Source organism: Equus quagga, chromosome 14 (genome assembly GCF_021613505.1).
Source record: "Equus quagga isolate Etosha38 chromosome 14, UCLA_HA_Equagga_1.0, whole genome shotgun sequence".
Classification (NCBI taxonomy): Eukaryota; Metazoa; Chordata; class Mammalia; order Perissodactyla; family Equidae; genus Equus; species Equus quagga.
This window is the reverse complement of record NC_060280.1, coordinates 69646797-69672373: the sequence shown is the minus strand read 5'-3', so window position 1 is coordinate 69672373 and position 25577 is coordinate 69646797. Positions and strand designations below refer to the sequence as shown.

Here is a 25577-nt window from a genome sequence, read left to right as displayed (position 1 = left end):
TCACTCTTTACAGGGAATAAAATAAAATAAGTCATCACTCCTCAGGTATTATCATCAATTATAATGTACCATTGGCTGGGCGTTAGAATAGCAATTAGTTGTGAGACTGGCTAATGGAGCTCCTGTAAATGTGTCTATAAATCACAGGCACTCTAAGAACCTCTCCCTTTTCCACAGCAGGATGTATAATGGGCTTCAAGATGGCGGTGATGGTGGGCTGGGTCTTTCACAGCTGGGGCCTAGTCTACCTGTAACTGTCTAACTCTGGGGAAGAGCAGCCCATTTCGTCTTGCCCGATGGCCAGGCAAACAATCTCAGAGCCCACCTCAGAGCCTGAAACATCCTGAGATCCTCAATAAAGAGGTTCCAGACTTGAGTCATTCCTCTTTTAGAAACATATAGAATGACAGTCTCATGGAAAGTTTCTGTCCTAAGTGCTTGTAATAAAGAAGAAGAAATAATCTTGTAGATAAATAAAAATATCCAGTGTGTAGGTATAAAATGTAACTGTGAATTTTCCTGGAATAACTGATCTTATTTTGGTTTGAAAAGATCTGGACTTTGAAAAGAAACTTGTACTGTTCCCTTGTATGCAGCAGACTACATTCCCCGCCTCTCTGAGGGAACTTTTATCTTAGCACGTAGGACTTTGAGAAGGAATGAGTGAGTCACAAAATAAGAAATGCTCTGGAGAAAGTCATATTCACTTCCATATCAATCGTGTGTGATGCTGTGTTTTGCTGTTTCTCCGGCCTGGAGCAATTTTTCTTTCTCTGCTTCTTTCCCTTTTGCAAGCTGATTTAGGATACTGGTGCCTTCCTTGAAGTCAACCTGAGATGGCATGATGTTGCAGAGAGAACTCGGGACTCACAAATTTAAAAAGCCTGAATTTGAGTTCAGCTTCCACAACTTACTAGCTGTATGGCTACAGCATTTGACTGTCATGATCAATTTCTGCATCAGTAAAACGGGTATATTAATATCTGTCCTAACTCACAGGGTTGCTGCGAGGACCTCAAGAGACAATGGGTGGTAAAGTGTTTTGCAAATTCTAAAGCACTGAACAGGAAACAACTTGTTCTATATCATTTTGAGTTCTTAAAATGTATGTACAATTGGTGGTATCTCAATTGTCTACACTATCATAATGGCATGATGTTCCAGAATGTCTCTACTTAACATTAGAACTTATTTGGGGCTATGATTTGGAATCGACCTATAGCTCACCATTAAATATCAAACAAAAACCTTGTCACTCCTCTGTTCCACCTCTCCCCACACTTCCCAAATATCCTGCCTCTTTGCTCTGAAAGTTTATTCAACCCTTGTATCTGCCACTGTTCCTCCTCAGAGGTTCACCTGGGAACTTCTTTAATTTAAGCCTCCTTGTCAGTAGGACTCCATCTTGCTACTCCTGGAATTTCCACAATTATTGGAGCAAAGTGCCGTGAGGTGGGTCTGGGCAGTGTGCAGTACTCTATGGGGGGGGGGGAGTGGTGCTGAGTTTCAGACATTACCATTCTCAAATTGGAATGTGTTTTCTAATAAAAATAATAGAACACAAAGTGTAAGTCTGATAATGCAATAATAATGTAGTTCTGCTACCTGATGGCTTAGGTTTTTGGTGGGCTAATATCAGAATCTACAAATTATTTATACAATTGTTTATTTCAGAAAACGCTGAATGAGTTACAAAGACTGACTTATTAACGTATATTGAGAGCTAAACCTAGTTATGACTTGAGGCTTTCCTGTCCTGAATGTGAGAACCTTTCTTCCGAAGTTAATTTGTAGCAGTATTTTATAATCAATTACAGTGGGTTGTGACTGGGTTAGTGCGGCAGCTGGGTGAACGCTGATGCTGGGGTGGATGGAAAGGAAAGGAAGGAGTCTGGTCCTGGGTCTGCCGTTCAGCAGCTGTGACACTGGACAGACACTTAAGCTCTTAAGCCTCAGTCTCTTCACTTACAAAATAAAGATAATTACAATAGCATTCAGTTCACAGGGTTGTTGTCAGAAATTCTTCATAGAATAGAACAGGTTATACAAAGAGCGTTGTTGTAATGACTCAGTGCAATATTAAATCAGCTTTCTATTTTATTGAACAGGCGATGACTGGCTTCTGAGTGAGAACTCTTAAGAGTGTGTTCGTTGATGGTAGGGTGTTCAGAGAGTACTGAAGATAAAAAATCACTACAAATACTTCATGTACGAATAAGGAGTTGATTAAAGTGTGGTATATACACACAATGCAATATTATTCAGCCACAAAAAGGAAGGAAGTATTTACACATGCTACACTGTGGATCAACCTCGAAAACATTACGCTAAGTGAAAGAAGCCAGTCACAAAAGGTCACCTACTGTATGATTCCATCTATGTGAAATAGCCAGAATAGGTAAATCTACAGAAACAGAAAGCAGATTGGTGGTTGCCAGGGGTGAGGGTGTGGGGGTGGTAAATGGGGAGTAACTGTGTAAGGGGTTTAGGGTTTTCTTTTGGGATGATAAAAATGTTTTAGAACTAGATGGAGGTGATGGTTGCATAGCATTATGAATGTACTAAATATCACTGAATCACTGACTTTACAATGGTTAATTTTATGTTATGTGCATTTCATCTCAGTTGAAAAGATACTTCGGGGGAAAAAAATACAAAAAAAAGACACCTGGAGCCAGCCCCGGTGGCCTAGTGGCTAAGTTCGGCACACTTTGCTTCTGCCGCCTGGGTTTGGTTACCAGGCACAGACCTACACGATGTCAGTGACCATGCTGTAGCGGCCACTCACATATAAAAAGAGGAAGATTGGCAACAGATGTTAGTGCAGGGCAAATCTTCCTCAGCAAACAGAGGAAGATTGGCAATAAATGTCAGCTCAGGGCCAAGCCTCCTCAGCAAAGTAAAACAGAACAAAGCAACACGAAACACCTGAGAAAGTTGACTTTTTAGGAAGCCTTCCTGACTATGTAGTCTGGTCCTTTGGTGAGTTTTGTGAAGAAAGGCTCCCCTCTTCCCTACGTTTTTTTCTGCCTTTGTAGCCCCATCTAACATTTTGGTTTTCTGTACCCCCAAGAGTACTCAAGTTCTGTTTGAGTCACTTCTTTCATTCATTCACAAACTCATTCATCCACTTGGTGTCAAGGAGAATGATAATTAATGTGATCCAAGACAGAGAACAGCAAGCTGGTCCTGCTGTGTAACTTTGACAGGCATGTTAACCTCTCTGGTCTTAGGAAGACATCAACTAGGTTACTTCTCAGGACTCTCAGTTTTAAACTTCTATATTTAAGGAATGAGAAATGCATTATTAGGTTTCCTTTAAATATTCTGCCAGCTAATTTCTCCAATTCTTTTACTTCGAATTCATTTATCAAACTTAGTTAGACAGACAGAAAAAAATAGATTACCGTTTGAATTAGCCTGCTCTTTTTCATCAGACCTCAATAATGAGGAGAAAATTTATCTGCATGTCTGTGGCAAAACTTCTTTGACCATGGGAAAGCTTTCCTCATATTTTTTAAGATAAAAATGCCAAAAACATGTAACTGATATACTTTTAACATTTGAAAAGCATCAAAAATGATTTTTATCTTTAATTATAAAGTGTAACAGAAAAATAGACACTGCAATAACTTAATAGCCCATCAAAACACTATCTTCAAGGGTCATTTAGCATTTCCATGATAAATTGCTATTTTTAGAAGCTTATGTAGCCAAACAAAGAATGTGTTCTTGGCTATGGCCACGAAGACAAGTTATTATCGTGGGAGGGACAAAGGAATCTGAGAGGCTCATGAGAGACGGAGCCAGTTGTAGAGGACATTTCATAGAGTGCCCTTTCTCTTTAGTCTCCATTTTCTGCGATCAGGGTGATGCAGTGCATTTCAGTGCCATTCTCATTTTTGAAGTGCTCTTTCATCATTAGCTAATAAATACTCATCAATGAATTTTCCTCCTCGTCTTGGAAGTTGGAGGAAAAAGAAAGATAATCGCTTTCTATCTTGTAAGTATTACTCCCCTTGGGGCTTCCCCTCTTGTGCTTCTAGTAGAAACATAAGAAATAAATTATACCTACTCATTTGAAAGGACCGAAGGCTACCATTCCTTCCATATAGAGCACCTGGAAATTTGCATCAAATATTAATGATCTTCAGTAACTACCCAACTGTAGTAGCAGAAGGAATGTCTGTCTTCCATTACCAAGCTCTATACTGTTTAGTGTCATCTTGAGGAAGGATGCTTTGGGGGAGTCTTCACCAGGGAGCTGAGTATGGTAGAGTTGGGCTGGGAGGAATTGGTGTCTGTCTGAGCAGGAGCTCCCAATGGACTTCGTATCTCTAATGTCCAGGGTCAAAAACTAAGGGTTTTGGAATTTTCTATTCTTTTGTATTATCCACACTTCTCCCCCATGTCATCTTAGTTCACTTAGACTTGGCTGTGAATTTCACAGTTTCTGCTTGGTGAATTGCACTGCGCATGCTTAAAGATGCCCCTAGACTGTTCTAGCTGTGCATGGGTTTTGAAGAAGACAATCTGATTTATAGCATAAGTTATGTCTTACTGGGTGTCTGCTGCCTTGTCGTTGGTAGTAGTGTTATCCAATAGACATATAACGCAGACCACAAATGTGAGCCGTATATGTAATTTTAAATTTTATGGTAACCATATTAAAAAAGTAAAAATAAACAGATGAAATTAATATATTTTATTTAACCTAATATATCCAAAATATCCGAAATATTATCACTTCAATGTATAATCAGTATGAGAAGTGTTAATGAGATATTACACATTTTTTTCACCAAATCGATGAATTTTGATGTGTATTTTACACTTACAACACATCTCAGTTTGGACTAGCCACATTTTTATTATCAACAAACACATTTCATATGCCTGGTGGCCACTGTATTGGACAGGGCAGGTTTATAGTTATGGATAGACAATATTTTAACAGAAATTTTTAAATTAAAAAGCATTCTGAATTATTTACCACAAAGTGAAATCCTGATGTAAATTACTGTAAGTTTTTTCTTCAAAGCTTTCTCTTTATCAAGTAAATTACCTCTTGTTTTTTCGGGAATGAGGGGAAATTAGAGGGTTCTAGCATTTGCCAGCAGGGAAAGGCTTACTATATGTTTTCTCAAACCTACAATTCGCTCGGGTGGTTAGCGTTGGTACTGGAATTAACCACCGTAGTGTGAATGAATTACAATCCCTCCCTCCCCATTTTGCTTTAAGTCCTGCTGTACCTTGAGCTTGGATCGAACTAAAAACCAGGAAATGATGTGACTGTTGATGTCAGATAGCAGTTAGGATTTGGCCGTGTTTCTTTGAGCTTAATCCTATAGTAGCTGCCCTTTAAGTGGTTTCCACATACTCTTACTTTTTATTGCCATCATCCTCTGAAATAATCTTTTGTGTTTATTTTTATGTGGTTGTGTTCCCATGAATAAAAAGAATCCTTCTTATACTTGTAGCTTCTCACCTCAGCTCAACTGACAGAGTTCTAATGGGCCACAGCAGCAACCTACCTAAGGACACAGAGGCACCAACGTGGCCACAATGAACTCCCTTCTTGGGCTAAAAACCTCATTTTTTTGGAGAACAGTATCACAAATATTTGGTCAGTCTGTCATTCCATCAACTGGAACTTTATTCCTTGGCGCTTCCACACATTTACAGGGGAATGATCATTAATGTTGGTAATTATTTATCTTTGGACATCAACCATGAGCAAAGCACTGTGGTAGGTGCTGTGAGAGATATGAAAAGGAAACATCATCCTCTCTGCCCCCAAGGTACTTAGCCTGATGATGCCGGTGAGCATGATACATAAGAGTCCCAGTCAAGGTTCTAAAGGTTTGAGCAGAAGTATCAGCAGGGTACTCAGATGTCCCTGAGGTCCTCTAAGATATAGGGAGCAAATATTTGCCATGGCCTGTTTCGAGCCAGGAGATTTACTAGATGCCAGTGACAATTAAGAGGAAGACATAGTTTCTCTTCCTGAGGATCCCCTAATCTACTGTGAGATGTGGGAAACACAACCACCTGCAGAGCCGTATGAGATATGATATGATAGAGAAATAGAACAACTGAAACACAGACGAAGGAGAGACCAAGACCTCCAGTCTCAGTTGGGGTCATATCTTCAGAGGCAATGATGATGGGGCTGATTTTCAAAGCAGAAGTTCAGTGACAGGAAGAGGAGAGGAAAGCAGCCTGGTGAGAAAGGGGCAGGAATGAAAGCAAAGGTGGTCCTAGGGCTGGTGAGCCTCGGAGAAAAGTTGTATCTGAGCAAGTTGCATTCTCCCCAAATCATGTGATTCTGTCTTAGGATACTTGATTCAAATTATGCCTGTGTATGTTCTCTAGAGTTCATGGATGTTTAAAAAATTATTGTAAGTTACTAAAAATGGATAATTTAATTTTCACTATCATTTAAAAACTCCCACATCAATGGCTATTTTCGTTTCATCATTATAATAGAGAGGTGCCATGTCATGATGGTTAAGAGCTGACTCTGTAAGCCAGACTCAAATCTCAACTCTGCCACTTAAAGCTCTGTGATAGTTAACACCTCTGTACTTCAGTTTCCTCATCTGGAAAATGGAAAGTAATAATAGCATTTACCTATGTTTAGTAGGTCATTTTTAGTAATAAAATGAGTTAAGGTTTGGGAAGGGCATGAAATAGTGTCTTGTTCATGGTAAGTATCCTAAATGATTGTTAAATCAAATGAATGCAATACACAAACTTCTAGAGGCTTGCAATGGCAAACAGCTTTCTGTGTGACTGGCATGTGATCAGGGCAGTGCTGATTGTTTTTTTTTGAGACAGTGAATTTGCTTGTTGTCTAACTGGTCTGAAATCAGTCCCTGATATACACTGACATGAATGCAGATTGCAGTAGACACCCTTCTAATAGGATTGTATGAGCTTTCTATTTTATTTTAGTACATGCTAAAAACACTTTTAATTGTTCTAAATATCTAAATTATCCACTTCAAAGAATTTGCATTTGAAATATCCAGAAAAGCAAGTCTCTTCTAAGAGAATGTGTGAGGCTATGTGTACATCAACATTGGGTCGTATATGAAATAGTACTTTTGTAGGTAAAGGTAACGTTGTCCCATTGCAATGAGTGATTGTTTTGCATTTATGTAAAAATTGCTTATTAAGAAAAAATCCAAACAGGCATAAAAGTAAAGAGAATAATATAGTGGCCGCTCACATATCCATCATTTAGATTTTAACTATTCTTTGGTTAAAGTATTTTAAAGCAAATTCCGGAAATCATGGCATTTCAATCCCTAAATATTCGATTAGAAATTTAGAGGTATATTTTCTTATATAGCCACAATGCTACCCCACCTAACAGTAACCTGTCTTTGATATATCCCATCCATATTCAAACTTCCCTATTTGCCGTCAAATGGCTTTTTCAGTTAGTTTGCTTGAATCAGGATAAAAACAAGACCTACACAGTGCATTTAGTTATCAAGACTTCTTTTAATCTAGGGTGGTCTGTGTCCCTATGAGAGTTTGAGAGGGTTTTATAGTGTGATGGGCTCAAGGTCTGAGACCTAGGGAAGCCCTGTACAGGCCAGGTGTTGGGCTGTTACCTAATTTGCCTTAGGTAGAAAAACTTTTGCCAACAAAGTTAAATCATAATTATCATTCAACAAGTTTTCATGTCCATTATATGTATTCTTGGCACTGGGCGAGGCACTGAAGGTCCGGAAAGACATGAGACACGATCCCTGGGCTCAGAAATCAGGCAGAGAGTGTCTGCTTTTTGACCATGAAAGTTTCTGCTGCATGATCCACCAGAGGATGTGATGTTGCAGTGGAGGGAGGAGTGTGGCTGTCTCCAGGGAACCAGTCAAAGTGCAATGCTGCAGAGTCCTGCTTATGGCTTTTCTTTACAGTGTTGGAATACACCAGACAACTGAGACTTCTGGCAATTTTAAAGCCCAGTCAGAAAGGTGCCTAGTGATTAGAGACAGGAGATTCTGCCCTCCATGCTAACACCCTCTCCCTTAGGGACGTACTGTCTGATGTCATATTCCTTGGTCAGTATAAATTGTGTCAAGCCTCCATAAATATGCCAAGTACTAGATATCATTTGAAAAATGGTTAATGTCTCCCAGGAAGTAGCATTCTAAAAGAAAATATATACAAAAAAATTTTTCCCCTTATATTTTCTTTAATTATGTCTTCTTCCTAATTTGGAAGGAATTCTTGAAAGTGATGAGTTTACAGGGAAGAAAGGAGAAAGCCTTTTTTCTCAGGAATATGTGTATTAGGGAGACAGGGTGTTCCAAATGCCAAAGCTGGACCAAAACAGCACGGAGAGAAGCCTGGGGGGCAGGAAGGGCTCTGGACTGAGAAATGGAAAGCCCTGGAGCTGAAGTCCTCGCTCTTCACTTACAGTTATTTTAACTTGAGCAAGTCACCAAACTTGCTTAAAATCAGCTTTCCTTTCTATAAAATAACAATGCCTTTTTCATATGGCCTGTAATGAAGATGAAATAAAAGATGATAATTTCAAAACTTTCTAGACTTTGCAGCCCCCTTACAAATAGGAAAGGAGTATTATTATTATGGCCATTAGGAGGAGGAAACCTGTCTGAACTCTTTGGAAGAACAAATATTTACGAGAGTACTGTGTGGATCAGAAGATGGGGAGCTAAGGTCCTTGGAACTCAGAATGAAGAATGGTTCAAGACTATTTATTTATTTATTTCCAGAATAAAGAATGAAGTATTTTTAAAAATGATGTAACTTTGGGGGCTGGCTCCGTGGCCGAGTGGTTAAGTTCGCGCGCTCCGCTGCAGGCGGCCCAGTGTTTCGTTGGTTCGAATCCTGGGCGCGGACATGACACTGCTCATCAAACCACGCTGAGGCAGCGTCCCACATGCCACAACTAGAAGGACCCACAACCAAGAATATACAACTATGTACCGGGGGGGGGGGCTTTGGGGAGAAAAAGGAAAAAATAAAATCTTTAAAAAAAAAAAATGATGTAACTTTGTCTCAATTTCTATCAGTGTAGTAGCAAGAATAAAATTAACCTTATGTGTTGAGTAGGCTAAATTCATTCCGTGGCAGTGTTAATGAGGAGTGCCTCTGCTTCAGTATAAAATAGAGTTATAATAATGAAAAATTGGCTTATTGAGTACAGGTATACACTACTGGGTCTTCTATAAAGTTGAGAGGTCAGTGAACTTGTAGCTATATAGTGTATTGATTATTTGCACAGAAATTATGACTTAAATGCTAGTGGGAGAAAGAAAGGGGAGATTTGACTATTTGACCTTCATACAACTGGGAGTCAGAAAACTTCAAGAGGGTGTGACAGGGAGATGGATTTCAGAACCAGAGGAAGGTGTGAAAAGTGTAAATACAACAGTAAAATATCCTCTGGGTGCCTTAAAACTAAGCTGGGGGACAATTTTGTTTTTGTTAGTATTCTGGGTGCTCAATCTGTGGTAATTACAATACATGGCAATGTAAAACTTGCATTGATGCCAGCCCCCTTCGATGGTCTAGGTATTCTTGGATGGTCATTAAGTAAACCGAGCATATGCTGGTATGTTCAGCTGAGCCCTTCTAGAATTTCCAACAGAAAGCCATTGAATTAGATGATGAAGGTGGAAGGTAAAGAAGTATCAAATAAGAGGAGTGGTGAAATTCAGAGTAACAAGGATTGCTTGTATAACAGCACATAAGATGCCTTTATTTTAATGGTGTATCTAAACTATAGGATGATTTAAACACTTGGCATATTATGACTGCATCACTCTCCACCACGAAATTACCATTTCTATTTCTTTAGTATCATCTATTTTTGTATCATACATTTTATTTATTGAGCACCTACTATTCGGGAGCACAGTGTCAGGTGTATGTGAGGGAACAGTCTTCATTCGTCAATGGCAGAGTGAGATCAAGCATGATTAAAAACTCAACAGTAACCAGGGGTGGATAATTACTAATGCATTAGTGGCAAGTGCCATTTCAGACGAATGGGAAGAGGAATGACGCAGATAGTTTTTGCTCTGTTTCTTTTCTGGCAATATGGTTGTCACATACTCAGGCCTTGCAAGGATTCCAAGTTGTAAGTATTGAGGGTATCTAGCGAATTAGAGACGTTAATCAGTTAGCTGTTCCATCCTGTGTCTCTAGGACTTGGACACTCTCTTTAGATCTCATTGCCAGACATGTAAAAAACTGCCCTAAGACATGATCCTAAGACTTCCTCAATAGAATATGATCCCTATGAGGGCAGTACTGGGGTCTATCTTAGTCGCAACTGCATCTCCAGTCCCTCACATTGTGTCTGAAACAGAGTGGGAATTCGGTAAATAAAAAACTTCATATTTGTTGGAGAAAGATCCTCCCTGAAACAGAAAATTCCTTTGAAGCTTAAATGTATATCACAAAGCTCTGAGGCCATTAGATGAAGTCTGAAAAAGAAATGAGCACTTTTAGAATCCCACTACATTTCTTCCGATGGACAGTATATCCCTCCATCACAAGGAGCACCCATACACACATGCCTACACCCGTGCATACCTACGTAGACTCACGTCTGCCCACTTTTCGGTCCTCTGAGCTTTTTAATCTAGTTTAGAAAAAGAAAGGAAAATGACATGAATTGAAAGTTGTACACTGTAGGCTTTAGACCTTAAAAGACAGTATATCATCAGAGAAATAAATCCTTTCTTCTGAGACTGCCTGTAATTTTTTTTGGCGAGTTCTCACTCTCCTTTTGCAACTTTCCCTCTTCCTTAGAGGATTCTTTAAGTTCTATCCATCATCTCATTTACTGAAATGTACCTCATTTGGGAATGAGAACATTTTGGCATAGCTGAGAGCTTTTAATGGAAATATGAGAGAAGACATTTCTGACATATATAATACCTTCAATATGTTGCCATATATTGCACCATCTCTGATGCGTTACCCGAGATGCATAACGACAGATGGGCCGAGGAACGAGAAGGAACACTCCCCAAGTGGGGATTTCTTTAGAAACCAAAACTCCTTCCAAGGTGCTTTGAGCTATTCTTAGCAATTGGGGTTCAACACATTCACCCCCAACAGAAGCAAATGTCTGCCAAGAGGCTGCCTGTGGGAGCTTTGTTGCCTAGCATTTTTCTCCAAACAAGAGTTAAGCCAGGCAGCGTAGTCTTAGACTTAGAGAAACCTAGAGCCAGAGCATTGAGTCCCTGTTTTCAGGTGTGTGACTGTGGTCAAGTTACCTGACTTCTTCGAACCTATGATTCTTCAATCATGTAATGGGGCTGAGAAGCAGTTTCCGTTCCAAACTCTGAAATAAGCTATGAGAATTTTTTACATAGCGGTGGAGATTATGAAATTTTCAGTGTTCCTTACAGCTCTTTTATGTATCTGGAGTGGAAATATTTAGGAGGGATGTTTCTTTTCCTTTTTTCTTTCACCCAAACCTAATCTAATCACTCGATGACTCAAATTTTTCCTTGAATGCAAACCACACATTCCAGGATAATGCAAAATTTCATTTTGGGGTGAGAGGAGTGAGCAATAATGTGATTTGACCATGTATTATGGGGTTAAGAAAATTTAAAAACCACCTCAATGAAGATACAGTTTTGGTATCAATAGCTGTACAGTCATTAGCAATGTTTTACTGTATAGCCACTCTAAGAGCATCTTTCTCCATCTCTTATTTTCTTTTTCTTTTTCGTACCTTGTCTGTCCCATGCTATAACACGGTCTGAGCGAGTGCATAGATCTGAATCTATAAAATATTTTATATGCTCTCTTTCTTAACCATGTTCCATGAGCTTGAGTTGTTTATCAGAATCTGCTTTTTTTTCTAACCATCTTTTTGACTTGCACACAGTTTAGCTGCCTGTTTTCACCACACCCATACGTTGTGCTGACAGGGCCTTGTGTTTTTTTCAGCATAGTTTTCCCATCTGGGGCGTGTGCTTGTTATTGTAGTAAGATAGATAAAATACCTACGTAAAGACGTATTCGGGCCAAACTGAGTGTATTCCCAGATTTATGGCTTGTTAGAGTAGGAGGGAACTGAGAGGTCTTTGGAGCCAAAACCTCAGCTTTGCAGATGAGACAAGAGAGACTTAGAGAAGGGACTTAGGGGCAAGAGGGACTTACACAAGAGGGACTTCCTGGGCATTATGGAGCTCATGATTCATCAGGGGAACAAATGCCTTTAGAGGGAACAGCTACCAACAAAAGAAACCCTAGACTGTCTTCCTGGGTTAATTTAGAATTCTTTACTGGCAATAACTGGGGCCATTGGAAGTACAGAAAATTAAACACATTATCTTGTTTCTCTGAACTAATAAGAATATTCTTCAAATTGGAAAAACAGTATCCTTTTGCAGATTGCAAATCAGAAGACATCTATCCATAACAGGCAGCTTTACTGGATGTTCAGATTTCTTTTGAAAGTGTACAGTAGGTATGACTACAAATAAAATTTTTCCTGTTTTGCATCCTTGATGTGCCTACCATGCTGACCACCCCCTATCACTCACTGCCTACCTTCCCTGCCTCCGCCCCTGACTCCAGCCTAAACACCCATTGCAAAGGCATCCTCATTGCTTGTTTTCAGCTGGCTTTTGTTCTGGTCTCATGTCAGCCCATCTCCGAATGCTTGGCTTGGCAACCTTAAACTCCATTTCTGCCTGTGGTTCTTAGACTTGGTGTTTGGCCTTGGTCTCCATGGAGTTTGAATTTTGTTCTGTTCAGTAGATGAGGAAACAAAGGCTGAATGAGAACAGCAGCAAGTCTGAGCTTGCAAGGGGAGGCAGAAGCTCTTCTAGTTGGGATTTCTTGATACAGGGACCATTCCATTCATCACAGAATCACACTGACAAGATGTGAACACAAAGGGAGGCTCCGCTATGTCAAGGACCAGTGAGTATATTCTGAGCAGATTGCCTGCCTTAAGGAATAGTGTCCTTTACCAATACCAGTGAGAGGCATGGGACTTCCCTCAAAGGAACACCCACATGTTCAGAACTTGCCATTTTCGGATTCTCGGCCACTCAGCATTCTCCAGCCACTCTCTACTCTTCTTCTTCACTGATCTTATTGCCCACACCTGTGGTGCACACACCTTGCTCCTCTGAGCAAGCACACTATTCACCTTCTATGACCTGGGTTTCCCTTCTGACTTTACTTTTGTTTCTCCTGAGCAGTTTGATCACCAAGCTTTCAGTTAATAATCCCTTTTTCGCTTCTAGAAACTTCTTCCCGGACACCTCCCATTCAGGCAACATTTCACTCCACTCCTTTTGGATGGATTCAGGAAAGTGTATAAATTGTTCCTGAATCAAGCAACTTGCAGATACTCTTTAGAGGTAGGGGTGTGTGTGTGTGTGTGTGTGTGTGTGTGTGTGTGTGTATGTCTAAACACAGCTTCAAAATAGTGATTTAGCTTCTGATTCATAGCAACTAGGCATAGAAGACTCAGCATGGGGTAGTGAACAGAGCCCTCGGCAAGGATTAGGAAACATGAATTCTATAACTAGCTCTGCTAATAGCCATTGCTATGTGACAGAAAACAAGTCACAGCCTCTGTGAAATCTTAGCTGCAAGCTAGTGAGTTGAATCATTTGACACTGGAGTCTTTTACAGATTGTGTCTATATGAGATACGACAACTGTGCATGGATTTGGGGTAATATATGTGTGGGAATTTATTGTAGAAATAGATAGGATCTCTTATCTATCAATGGCAGTGGTTTGGGGATACCTGAGATATTGGTTCAGTTGAAGGAATTGTGCATGTTCATAGCTAGTAAATAAAGGGATTGGGAGAGAGAATACCCAGAGGTAAAACATCATTACCTATTATTTAAGATATTCTGCTTCCATCTGTCTGATACTGTCAACATGACTTCCTGTGAAAATACTCTTCCTGTAGCGTTTGACTGGCACAAGCTGTATTTTTGTTTAAGATATTTTACTCTTCTCACATAAACCAATTAAGTGTCATATTTTATCCTTCCAGGAGTATCCAAATCTAAGGTTGGCTGGCAGCCAGTTTGTGAAGTCCTAGAGGATAATAGCTTATTGTCTATAAACGCCTGTTTTAAAGTTTCCCTATTCGGTTCTGGCAGTACTTGTGATGCAGAGGATATTTATAAGGCTGTGAAGAAAGGTCATATGTTGGGTGTTTGCTGCACTGAGTAGCCCAAGAGATTTTATTTTTTCGTTCAACAGCTCTTTGTTGCTGTAGATGACCAAAACATTGACTCCTCTTTCACTTTTTGCTGAAAATTTCAATGTTTTCTGAAAGTTTTGATATCTGACTTGTTGAGTGGTTTGGAATGGCCCATTGCAATCTTAGGTATATCCTGAAAATATAAATAAATAATAGGAAAACGTATTTAGTCAAATTTGGCACTTCAAATTCATAGGCAACAATATCTTGGTATTAGGAAGCAACAATGTCTTCATATATTTAGGCTTCTCTTCTGTAAAAAATGACCTCCATATTTAAGAGGAAAAGCTGCTTTCAACAACTTCAATGAAAGGGTGATTTTTTTGCATCTTAAAAAGCTCATTCAAACCAGCATATTAATGATTTATGAACAAATGACGGGAGACTATATGGGATTACATTCCTTTTGAACTGTACAAAGTTGCAAAAAGCTTAGAGAAAAAGAACTTGGTTCAAGATAAATGTTTGTTGAATTGATTTATTGAACCCTTCTAAATGCTTTGGATGAAAAAATTCAAATCTAAATTTTATTTTGTATTGCAAAGCTTTCTAGAAGATGGCTTTGAAACTGGAATGAGCATAAGTTTAACCATAATTTCTAGCACTCGATAATTCCAGTTAGGCATGTGGATGCTACAACTTTCGCATGAGACAGAATGGCAATCAGTTAAGCCTCATACACCCCAAGAAAAAAGGAAGAACCATGTGGCCAGTCATCTGTGTTTGAACCCACTCTCATTATTTCACAATGCAGTGAACACCTACTGAGTGCCTTCTCTGTGCTAGCACAGGCCTCCCTGTTGCAGCTACAATAAAAAAGAAAAAACACATTCCTTGCCTTCAAGGAATTTACAGACCAGTGGAAGGGTCTGGACAAGAAAACTGAATATTGTGAGACAGCGATATCACCAGAGACAAGTGAGGCAGTTTGGGAATTCACGGAGCCCAGGCAGGAAGGGCAGGGAAGAACTCCTGGGAGAAGAGCAGTCTAGGCTGAGTCCTCAATAGTGAGTAGGTGGCTCCAGGTGAAGGGTGGCAGTGGAAGAAGATTGTTTAGAGCAGAGGGAGCAATATGTATGAAGGCCTTCAGATGACAGAACAAATGTGAGTAGAGCAGAGCATGCAAGGAGTGAACGGTCCTACCTCAGCTGCTCTTTATCATTGTGGAAAGAAAGCTTTCACTAAGGGCCGGTTGTATGTGGCTCTGTGCTACCGTAGAGTGATTGCTTGTCAATGGTTCCCTACTGGTAAAAAGTAACTTTGGTTTTAAAAATTCTGCACACGTTATCTCATTTAATTTTCATATTATACCTGTGAAATAGACCACTTTATCCTGATTTTATAGGTGAAGTTCAGAGATATAGTGACCTCGCCAAGATTACTTAATGAGTAATGAGCTAGAACTGAGTCTCAAAGTAGTTTCCTCCCCCACCCCGGCTCCTCCTCCCTCTCCACCATCATCTTCCCTATCTTTATCTTCGTAATAATGACCCCCATTTGTTGAGCTTCTACCATGGGTCAGATACTACCAGGCACTCTACAAACTTGGTGTCATTTAATCCTTTTAGCAATCAGGATTGTCTGTAGAGAAAGGAACCCATGTTCTTTTCCCTTCATCCTATCTCCTTTTTTTGTGAAGAACAGGGCTTGCCCCTCTTCTGCCTTCTGTCACAGTTGGAAAACATTGCTTTGTGGGGAGAGGGGACACTATAACAATTCCTTTTATATGAAGACTACTGAAATGTTTTATCTTCCGGATACTCTGAATCTTATAACTGATGAGGTTTCTCCTTTGATTGATTGCCAGCCAGTTTAGAGCTAAATTTGTAACCCGCTCATGTCCCCTGCAAATGCAAAGGTCTTTGTGGTATGTACTTTTGTATTAGCTCCATAGTATACCATTTTCTGGCATTATTCTTATTTTTCTTCTTTCTTTTTCTCTCCTACATCTAGTTTATCTTACCGTTTCTGGATAAAGTAGGAGATAAATGATTAAAATGTAATTAAATTGCCTGAGAATAGCATGGAATTTAAGTTTTGCTTTATTGGTCTCCGCTGCTGAGAGTGAATTTGCACCAGTCAGCCCACACATTTTTGCTTATTCTTCCCCGGGACTCCAGCTCTCGTGTGTGAGTTGGCAGTCCAGCATTTAGGGTGACCAGGAACAGAAGACAAAGAGTTGGCTGACAGTCCTGCCCAATCTTGGCCAACAACCTTACTCTGATCAGTCTTGTGTCTCTTTTCTCTTGAGCTCACTGTTCTTTTGCTCTTCAGGTTTGTCTTGTCTTGTCTTCATAAATTACTACAGCTTTTTTTTTTTTTTTTTTGAATGAGAAGCTTAAGGAAGAATTCAGTTCTGTGGCATATAGTGTGCTTTCACTCCAGAAGGATGTACATATAATTTACTGTAATTTAGAGTGAAGTGATGGGATTCAGTTTAGTAAATCTCTCCAAGAGTGAATATCAAGAATATACTCTATCTTATGGAAAGATAGGGAATTTCTTATATTTCTTGGAGATGTTTATCTAAATCTGTCAAATAACAATACTGGGCTTGGGGTGAAGGGTGCTCAGTATCAAGAGCCTGGAGTTGCATCTAACTCTGCCACTAACTTTGGGGCTTCAGATGACTTCATTGTGCTGTTTTCTTATCCTTATTGGTTAAAAGAGAACATGAGCTCTTTCTTAGCCTTGTGAAGATTAATGTGGTAACATGGAATTGCTCGGTAGAATGCCTGATGATCAATGAGTGTTAGTTATTATCGTTAGCTTAACTTCCACTTATCCTTTGTATCTGAGCTTGTTGTTACATCTTCTGGAAAGATGTTGATAGAAATAATAACTATTATAATAATCATCATGAGGTTATTAGGTATGTGTATATATGCATAGAGTGTTCTATATATCAATTAATATAATCCATATATGAATTATATACATATATGTGTATTATAGGACTAGATATATAGAATACTCTATACATATGTATGTGTGTTATACATATATATGTATATAGAGGTCCAGTGTTTTTGTTATTTCTTGCTATAATTTTGCCATTTACAAGAGCTTACTTCCCCTCTCCTCTCCTGGTCCCTCGTCCCTTTTTTCTTTTTCTCTAGGCACTTATCATCATCAGAATCAGATTTACTACATATTTAACTTTTTTGTTTGTTGTTTGTCCCTGCCCTGCTCGAACATACACTACAAGGGGGCATGGTATTTGTGTGTGTGTGTGTGTGTGTGTGTTGACACTACAATAATCCCCAGCATCTAGAACATTACCCGACATGCAGAAGTCACTCAAATCTTTATTGAATCAATGAATGATCTTCAAACATCATCAAAATTTCATTAACATGAGTCTTGATGATACTTGAAAATGAAAGGGTACTTATTTGGCTGAGGGCAGAAGCTCTTCCCTGTGGAAGTGGGTGCTTCAAAGGCCAAGGGAGGATATGGGCTTCATGGCTCTTTAAAGTGGTTGGGAGCTCAGAATTCTGTAATAAATTAGTTCCAGTCTTTTTGTCACCAGCGAATGGAGTGCCCACTGTGAGCTAGAGAGAGACCAAATAGGACACTCCAACGTGCCTTCACAACACTAGCCTTTTTTCTGTTTGTAGACAAGGGTATTTTGACAGGACAAAGAAATATGAATATCTTAGTTGGAATTCACAGATGACAAGTATTTTTCTTGTGCAATGTCTGGTCTAACTGACCCATTTGAGGTCATAGAAGTTGACCATTTTATATTCAAATACCCTATTAGTTAAAAATAATCTAAGTCGTGATGGACAGAAGAATTCTGAGATAAGTTCAGCTCAACAAATATCCACTTAGCACATATTAAATACAAGGATTCTGCACGGTGCAGGGGGAGACACAAAGATAAGACCCTGTGCTGCCATTTAGGAGCCAGCCATCAAGTAGAAGGAATGAAACAAATGCCAACATCCAGGGCCAAAAAGAATCAAGAAACTTGTTTTCTTGTCTCTACGCTTTGTGGATATTTTTAATTCTTCTGGTTATATTAATGAAAAACTTTCTGAAAATGACTTTCTCTTTGTAAAAAGGCTTGAGGATCAGTTCCTGCCTATCACCAGTAGAGGTGAATATTTTTACATTATTTGGGCTTCTGGATTTCTGTATGAAAGGGAAGTACTTTTACAAATACTTCCTCTGTGGCGGATAAAGTGCTAGGCACTGTCTTATCTGTGATCTTATTTAGCCCTTAAATTTCATCGTGAGTCAGGTATAATTATGCCCACTTCATAGGTAAAGAAGCTGAAACAGAGAGGTTAAGTAATTAGCCCAAAGCCACAGAGTTAAATTCAGTTAGTAAATGGCAACTGGATTCCAAAAACTTTTTTGTGACTCAAATCCCATGCTTTTTTCCTTTTTTCTTATTTGTTCTATAATTCACTGGATATAGAGGCTTTCCTCTCTGAGAAGGAAGTAATATTATGGCAGCAATCTTCCTTGTTCAAGTGAAAATATCACCATACAGTATCATATACACAGGAAACCTGCTTTAACCTATAGTAAATCTTACTCTGGCATATGAGATTTTTGAGCATAAAGTTTCACTTGAATTATTCATGTAGGAGCTGAGTTACCAAGAAGTTTCTCAAATGTAAACTATGAGTTGGTTATGAAATAGCAAGAGACAAGAAGTCACCAGCAAGGAATGTCATTCCACGGCTGCTAGGACCCAGTAGACTCTGAATGGCAGAGCTTGCCACAGAAATGAACAAGATGAGAAGAAAGAGTGTAATCATCATCAAACAGTGTTTGGTTTGCAGGTCTGTTTATGCTCAGAGCAGCACTGAAGATAAATATATTCTTTTGGCCAACACATGTTTCAAATTGCAGCCTGGAAGAAGTGTATATAGTACAACAAAACCTTGTTAATTTGAATTAATTAGTGGGAAGGTCAATCTAAACTATTAAGAAATTTGAACCAAGGGAGAGATCTAAAAGAAATACATTTTTGTTACTCACAGGAACCTTGCATCAGAGACCCAAAAACTGGAGGGCTCCAGAAGGCCTCTGGTCCTTGGATAACATAAGACTAAAGTGTCTTTTTACAGAGAAACCATGGAAAACCAGGGAGATCAAGTGATTTTTCCCGATGCTCGACAGCTGGTAAATGGCCTGAGAAATGCCGGAATCGGGTCTTCCAGAACAGAGCTGTCTGCCCTCCTCTGTGCTGTATTTAGAATTAACAAAGTACTGCCACTTAGAAGTTTCATGTAACTTTTCATGAATGGCTGCAAACATTTATAATATGACTTTTTTTTGTATGTAAGTGGGTGCTACTAATGTGCTTTAAACCAATTATGGTTTTATTTTTTTCTTCTTGGTACTAATTGACTTTTTTTTAAAAAATTGAAGCATAATTGAGAACATTGTAATATATTTAAAGTGTACAACCTGATGATTTGATATACATATACACTTTGAAAAGATTCCCACCATTGAGTTAATTAACGCATCCATTACCTCACACATTTACCTTTTTGTGTGTGTGTGAGAACACTTAAGTTCTAATCTCTTAGCAAATTTCAATTATACAATGCAGTATTACCAACTATAGTCATCACACTATACATTAGATGCTTAGATCTTCTTCCTCCTAGAGATGAAAGTTTGTACCCTTTTACCAACCTCTCTCTATTTGCCTCATTCCACTCTGTCAATCCCTTGCAACCACCACTCTACTCTCTGTTTCTGAATTAGACTTTGTTTTTTAGGTTACATATATACATCGTATTTGTCTTTCTCTGTCTTGCTTATTTCTCTTAGCGTAATGCCCTCCAGTTTCATCCATGTTGTCACATATGGCAAGATTTCTTTCTTTTTAAAGGTTGAATAATATTCCATTGTACACATACATCACATTTTCTTTATCCATTCATCCATCAGTGGACACTTGGGTGGTTTCCATACATTGGCTATTGTAAATAAAAGTGCAATGGAAATGGAAGTACAGATATCTCTTCGAGATAATGATTTCCTTTCCTTTGGATATTTATCCAGACATGAGATTGCTGGATCACCTGGTGGTTCTATTTTTAGTTTCTTGAGGAATCTCCATACTGTTTTCCACAGCGGCACTAATTTACATTCTTACCAATGGTGCATGAAGATTCCCTTTTCTCCATAGCCTCACTAGCATTTATTATCTCTTGTCTTTTTGATAATAGCCATTCTAACAGTTGTGAGGTGATGTCTCACTGTGGTTTTGATTTGCATTTCTGTCATGATTAATGATGTTGATCACCTTTTCATGAACCTGTTATCCATTTCTATGTCTTCTTTGGAAAAACATCTATTCAGGTCCTTTGCCCATTTTTTGTTGGGTTATTTGAGTTTTTGCTATTGGGCTGTATGAGTTCTTGCGTACTTTGAATATTAACTCTTTATGGGGTATGTGGTTTGCAAATGTTTTCTCCCATTTCATAAGTAACTTTTTTCTTTTGTTTTTTTCTTTTCTGCTGTGTAGAAGCTTCTAACTGACTTTTAAAAGAGAATTGGCAGTATAAAAGTAAGGTTAGCTGTCTGGTTTGAATTTTCCTCAATATGAATTAGTGTGACCAAAATTAATGGAATTTTACTGTGACTCATTTTTAAAGAGGTTAGTGTCACCATGACGGAGATGTTTTGGTGGATATTATCCTAAATTTAAGCGAGGTTTCAAATAATGCTTTGACAATCAATTTCCCATGTCCTTACAAAATTGTTCTCTTCTCTTTTATTACTTACATATCCTACGACTTTCTAAAGAACATTCAGTTAGTATTTTCTTAAGGAGTCGAGGATTCATTTACAGGAAACATCTTTTTATTTATTTATTTTAAAAACTTTTCTGTTGGGTCTTGTTCTGTTTGCACTTTCTGTATGAAATCTAGAAAAAAGAATTAATAGCTATAAATGTAACTTTGTAACAAGGCCTGGTCAGTTGGGTTGAACAATCCCAACTGTGTGAATTTTTTGAAGCTATACTTGTCTAAGGAAAGACATACATTGAGCCTAAGATCACAGCAAAGAAAGTGACTTTCTCTTAACTTCACTTTGTAAAGGCCTATTAAAATTAGACCAATACCTAGTCTTGGGAATTGCTTAAACACCACTTTAACAAAATGCTCTGTGCTGGCCTGGATCATTTCTTTTGGGCTTTTTTGTTTTGTTCTTTTCCAGTTTTATTGAGGAATAATTGACATACATCAATGTATAAGTTTAAGGTGTACAGATGATGGTTTCATTTACGTATATTGTGAAATGATTATCACAATAGGTTCAGCTAAAATCCCTCTTCTCATACAGATACAATAAGGAGAAAAGAATAAAGGAAAAAAAATTTTCTCCTTGTGATAAGAACTCTTAGGATTTATTTTCTTAGCAACTTTCCTATATATCGTACGGAAGTGTTAGCTATAGTCATTATGTTGTACATTACATCTCTAGGACTTACTTATCTTATAACTGGAAGTTTGCACCTTTTGACCATCTTCCTCCAATTCCCCCTTCCGCCACCCTCCACCTCTGGTAACCACAAGTCTAATCTCTTTTTCAATGAGTTTGTTCATTCGCTTTTTTTATATTCCATGTATAAGTGAGATCATACAGTATTTGCCTTTCTCTGTCTGGCTTACTTCATTTAGCATAATGCCTTCAAGGTCCATCCATGTTGTTGCAAATAGTAGGACTTCCTCGTTTTTTATGGCTGAATAACATTCCATTGTATTTATAAACCACAACTTCTTTCTCCATTCATCCATTGATGGACACTTAGTTTGTTTCCATGTCTTGATTATTGTAAATAATGCTGCTATGTACATGGGGGTGTAGATATCTTTTCAAGTTACTGTTTTTGTTACCTTTGGATATATTCCCAGAAGTGGAATAGATGGATCATCTGATAGTTCTAGTTTTAATTTGGGGGGGATCCTCCATAATATTTTCCATAGTGGCTGTACCTGTTTACACACCCATCAACAGTACACAAGGGTTCTATTTTATCTACACCCTCACTTGCATTTGTTATCTCATCTTTTTTATGATGGCCATTCTAACAGGCGTGAGGTGATATCTCATTGTGGTTTTAATTTGCATTTCCCTAATGACTGGTGATGTTGAACATCTTTTTATGTACCTGTTGGCGCATATCTTCTTTGAAGAAATATCTATTCAGGTCCTTTGCCCAGTTTTTAAAATTAGGTTATTTGTTTTTTTGCTACTGATGTGTATGAGATCTTTATACGTTTTGGATATTGACTCTTGTTAGACACATGATTTACAAATATTTTTTCCCATTCTGTAGGCTGTCTTTGCACTTTTTTGATGGTTTCTTTTGCTGTGCAGAAGCTTTTCAGTTTGATGTAGCCCCACTTGATTATTTTTTATTTTGTCACTTGTACTTTAGGTGTCTTTGGATCATTTCCTGAAGTCCTTTGCAGCTCTAGAATTCTGTTTCTATGACCCATTGCTCCTGTTTCAAGGATTCCAGCACTTCACCTGGCAAAGTTGTTTGCATTTTGAATAATCTGTTACAGGGATGTCATCTTCAGGGCTTGGAATGATGGAGACTCTGTGCCAATAAAAGCACACAAAGCCATGGTCTTTTTGAATGTAGAGAGAGCCTAAAACTCTCTTGTATCCTTACCCAGGTTTGAAGCTCAATTGTGGCTCAACAGAACTGATTAACTCTCCCTGAACTCTTCTAGGGAAGATCTCAATATACAGCCTGAGTCTCTCAGATTTTGTGAATGCATGTTTCCCCTTGATATGAAGTGTAGCTGATGGAAGGCAGCCCCTTTGAGGTGATCATTTTCTCAGTCTGTGTTTTTCTTGGCTTGGATATGGAACGTGGAGGTCTCTGAGCCCTTGGAAGATGGACCCTGTGCACGTACTACTCAGCTCCTAGGCCTGTGTGGGAAAAAGTTCCTAAAGAAACAAATTGAAATTGAGCAAGATCAAGTATTCACTTGTGGGTTTCTGTGAAAGCTGTTTTTTTCATTTTCCCCTTCACTTGCTTGTGGATATGTCTCAGGGCTGCCTCATCTGGAGAGATTTGTGCATTAAGCCAAAAAAATTTATAATTCATATCCCTTTCTGTTCTCTTGGGGCTTCAACACACAGACAATCTTATTTGCATTCTCCAGCATTCATCTCCCTGCTTCCTGCCTGTTTCAGGACTGTCTTAGTGAGTTGCAACATCCCTTCTCTCCAGCCCTGATGCCTGTGTCTGTTGTAAGTCAGATATTCGGTTGTGCTCAAAGTGGAAGGAAACTGTTCTGCTTCACCAAGAAGATGCCTTTCTGTACATCCACTAGCCTCTTTCCCCACATTTCAAATTCTTGAACTGAGAGCCAGAAGAAATGGTAGGAGACTGAAGGATTCAACGGCAAAGCCTTGTACCAAATACCAAGTACCATCCTCTCTTCTCTCTGCTCCAGGAGTTATTCTTAGCTTGACGATTTTGCATAAACATTGGCCTAAGTGTAGGGCAAATTCCCCCACCATAAAAGATGTTCTTCTAGAGAACGTTTATTTCCTTTAGAAGCAATACTAATTCTTTCAGGCCAAAGAAAGGACTTAAACTTTCTCAAACTTCCTAACTTGTAAGTGGAAACATGTTACTCTGAACATTCTAAAAGCATTCAGAGAGATATTAAAGAGAATAATTTATGTCAAGGGAAAATCTAGATAATTAAATGCTCCATTAAGGACTGTTCCCCTTTGCTTCTTTGTCTCCAAATCAGTGAAGAGCCAAACATCCAGCCCTCCTCTGGTATTGCCCTGAGTCCCTTACTAAGTCTGATGGTGAAAATCAGTCCACCCAGCATTCAGTCTAGACTTCAGGGCCAGAAGGAAAGAGGATACATTAGTCAGTATGCTAATTTTCGCTTTGCTTCCAGGTTCCTCTTATATCCTGGAGGAAGTATGGTATAGTACATTAGCACATTAATGAATTCGTTAATCCATCCATTCATTCATTCAGCACACACACTGTCTAGGTCCTCAGAGTATGTGGGGTGGTGAGCTAAGTCTTAATATTCAAGAGTAAGAGTTTAGCTGCTCCAGAAAAACATGTACAAAAGTAAATGGACTGAAATGTTGTACTCACTGTAATAGACTATGTGTAGGAACAATAGAGAGAAATAGATGATCTCTGGCTTGATGAGAAATGCTTGAGATAATAGGGCACTCAGCATTTCCTATGGCTGGTTTCACCAAGGGATGAAGATGGAAATGGAAAATCTTGTGTTTTCTGAGAAGCAATTTGTGCTTTTTTCAGACATTCTCTTAGTGCTTTCTAGTAACTGTTATGAAAAGCCTACATCTCACCTAGCTGATGTCCCAGTGCTGGTGGTAAAGGAGTACCTGCTGCTTGTGAGGACCACTGGTGTAGAAGTCTGATCTGGACAGAATCTAGCTCCCTGTAAGAACCCATAGTGAATTTTACATTGCAGGTCTCAATATGAATCAAAGAACCAACGAATCAGTGACATGGGTCTTTTTCCTAGCTTTGTAACTAACTCACTGCATGACCTCCTTAGGTTTCCTTTTTAATAGTTGTACAAATGGCTGCTCTGCTTTACTTCAGGGGGGTTGATGTGAAAGATCAAGTGAGAAAACCAAGGAAATATTTTGAAATGTGTAAAGTTCTTGAAAAAACTATACACGTATAAGAAATGCTATTAATCATTGTCTTTTGGGAAAAACATGATGTAGAGAAGGCAGGCAGGAGAGAAGGAAGAAAGGAAGGGAAGAATAGAAAGAAGGGAAAGAATGAGAGGGGTGGGGGAGAGAGAGAAAGGAAAGAGAACAGAAGAGAAGAATACAATGAAACACATACTTAGACACCTGAATCCAGGCTGTGGTCTCTGCATAATGCCGAGTAGAAGGTACTAGGAGGAATGGAGAATCTGGTCAAGAAGGATCTCATTAGCCTCAGAGGCTGTAACCTGCTAGGTTTGTTTGGACTCACTATTCAATGACTGGGATTGATTTTTTTCTGCTTCTACTAAATTGGTAGCAGTTGAGGGGAACATTTTTGGATAAATATATGACATGAAACCAGCACTCGCTTGGTTTTAAAGTTCTTATCTATGCCTCCTTCATAGGTTTCAGACATGAAATAGTATACTGTTTATGGAAAACTACTAGCCAGAACATGGAGAATACCAAATGTGACACTAAAGGCTAAGTTAATTGTTTTCATCACAGATAAAACGGAAAGTTTTATTACAAATAGTCACCTGTATAGCAAGACTTCAAAGGAAACATTTTAAAATGTTAGGGGATTGCGTTGCTTGAGCACATGCTGT

The 25577-nt window shown here is 38.8% G+C and overlaps 1 long non-coding RNA gene across 3 annotated transcripts in view; it reads left to right on the top strand.

Annotated features, from left to right (window-relative positions):
* LOC124225341 (uncharacterized) overlaps positions 1-25577 on the top strand; it is a 193023-nt gene that overhangs the window by 8661 nt on the left and 158785 nt on the right. Inside the window, exon 1 of one of the 3 annotated variants that reach the window (XR_006885065.1) lies at positions 3878-4003. The exons of the other annotated variants lie outside the window; for them this stretch is intronic. This is a non-coding gene — a long non-coding RNA (uncharacterized LOC124225341). Of the gene's footprint in view, positions 1-3877; positions 4004-25577 lie in introns of those variants that run through there. 3 annotated transcript variants of the gene reach the window in all.